Genomic DNA, 2500 nt, shown 5'->3' on the forward strand with positions numbered 1-2500 from the left:
AAAAATTCGAGAACCAGGATGAGGAGGGGGAAAATGTGGCCAGTCAGGCCGACCCGAAGTGCCTCTTAGGCGGATAGGGGTTGGGCGAAACTCCCTTGAAAGTGGCACTCTGAAAAAATTTCCAAGTTTGGCTGACTTAGAAAAAATTCGAGAACCAGGATGAGGAGGGGGAAAATGTGGCCAGTCAGGCCGACCTGAAGTGCCTCTTAGGCGGATAGGGGTTGGGCGAAACTCCCTTGAAAGTGGCACTCTGAAAATATTTCCAAGTTGGGCTGACTTAGAAAAAATTCGAGAACCAGGCTGAGGAGGGGACCATCTGGCAAGGGAGTCCGACCTAAAGTGCATCTAAAGCGGATATGGGTTGGTCGAGCCTCCCTTGATTTGCCCTGGAGCTCCCACGTCTTAAAAAGGTCTCTCCTATAATTGTACACCAACCATTTTGAGGTTTGGGTGCAAACCTCTCGAATGGGGGGACTCGGTCCCCTATCTACAGCGCCCCTAATGACGACAGGTGGTACTGCGCCCCTGGTAGCCCGGCCATTGAAAATGAATGGGCCCATTCATTTCAATGGGGAATTTCGACCCCTGGTTGCCCGCCATTCATTTCAATGGGGAATTTCGACCCCTGGTCGCCCGCCATTCATTTCAATGGGGACTTTCGACCCCTGGTTGCCCGCCATTCATTTCAATGGGGGATTTCGACCCCTGGTCGCCCGCCATTCATTTCAATGGGGGATTTCGACCCCTGGTAGCCCGCCATTCATTTCAATGGGGGACTTCGACCCCTGGTAGCCCGCCATTCATTTCAATGGGGGACTTGGACCCCTGGTAGCCCGCCATTCATTTCAATGGGGGATTTCGACCCCTGGTCGCCCGCCATTCATTTCAATGGGGGATTTCGACCCCTGGTAGCCCGCCATTCATTTCAATGGGGGACTTCGACCCCTGGTTGCCCGCCATTCATTTCAATGGGGGATTTCGACCCCTGGTCGCCCGCCATTCATTTCAATGGGGGATTTCGACCCCTGGTCGCCCGCCATTCATTTCAATGGGGGATTTCGACCCCTGGTAGCCCGCCATTCATTTCAATGGGGGACTTCGACCCCTGGTAGCCCGCCATTCATTTCAATGGGGGACTTGGACCCCTGGTAGCCCGCCATTCATTTCAATGGGGGACTTCGACCCCTGGTTGCCCGCCATTCATTTCAATGGGGGACTTCGACCCCTGGTTGCCCGCCATTCATTTCAATGGGGGATTTCGACCCCTGGTCGCCCGCCATTCATTTCAATGGGGGATTTCGACCCCTGGTAGCCCGCCATTCATTTCAATGGGGGACTTCGACCCCTGGTTGCCCGCCATTCATTTCAATGGGGGACTTCGACCCCTGGTTGCCCGCCATTCATTTCAATGGGGGATTTCGACCCCTGGTCGCCCGCCATTCATTTCAATGGGGGATTTCGACCCCTGGTAACCCGCCATTCATTTCAATGGGGGACTTCGACCCCTGGTTGCCCGCCATTCATTTCAATGGGGGACTTCGACCCCTGGTTGCCCGCCATTCATTTCAATGGGGGATTTCGACCCCTGGTTGCCCGGCATTCGTTCCTATGTGGCGGGGGATTTCAACCCCAGGTCGCCCTCGTGTGGTTCTTTTTGGCGCAGCTGACGGGCTCCGCTGCTCATGGAGGTTTGCTAGTGGAGGATAACCCCCTGCCTGGGCAACTCGAACGCCCGGCATTCGTTCCTATGTGGCGGGGGATTTCAACCCCAGGCCGCCCTCGTGTGGTTCTTTTTGGCGCAGCTGACGGGCTCCGCTGCTCATGGAGGTTTGCTAGTGGAGGATAACCCCCTGCCTGGGCAACTCGAACGCCCGGCATTCGTTCCTATGTGGCGGGGGATTTCAACCCCAGGCCGCCCTCGTGTGGTTCTTTTTGGCGCAGCTGACGGGCTCCGCTGCTCATGGAGGTTTGCTAGTGGAGGATAACCCCCTGCCTGGGCAACTCGAACGCCCGGCATTCGTTCCTATGTGGCGGGGGATTTCAACCCCAGGCCGCCCTCGTGTGGTTCTTTTTGGCGCAGCTGACGGGCTCCGCTGCTCATGGAGGTTTGCTAGTGGAGGATAACCCCCTGCCTGGGCAACTCGAACGCCCGGCATTCGTTCCTATGTGGCGGGGGATTTCAACCCCAGGTCGCCCTCGTGTGGTTCTTTTTGGCGCAGCTGACGGGCTCCGCTGCTCATGGAGGTTTGCTAGTGGAGGATAACCCCCTGCCTGGGCAACTCGAACGCCCGGCATTCGTTCCTATGTGGCGGGGGATTTCAACCCCAGGTCGCCCTCGTGTGGTTCTTTTTGGCGCAGCTGACGGGCTCCGCTGCTCATGGAGGTTTGCTAGTGGAGGATAACCCCCTGCCTGGGCAACTCGAACGCCCGGCATTCGTTCCTATGTGGCGGGGGATTTCAACCCCAGGTCGCCCTCGTGTGGTTCTTTTTGGCGCAGCTG

This window comes from Leptonotus elevatus, unplaced genomic scaffold (assembly GCF_054856555.1).
Source record: "Leptonotus elevatus isolate MCC_2025b unplaced genomic scaffold, RoL_Lele_1.0 HiC_scaffold_96, whole genome shotgun sequence".
In the NCBI taxonomy this organism is placed as follows: domain Eukaryota; kingdom Metazoa; phylum Chordata; class Actinopteri; order Syngnathiformes; family Syngnathidae; genus Leptonotus; species Leptonotus elevatus.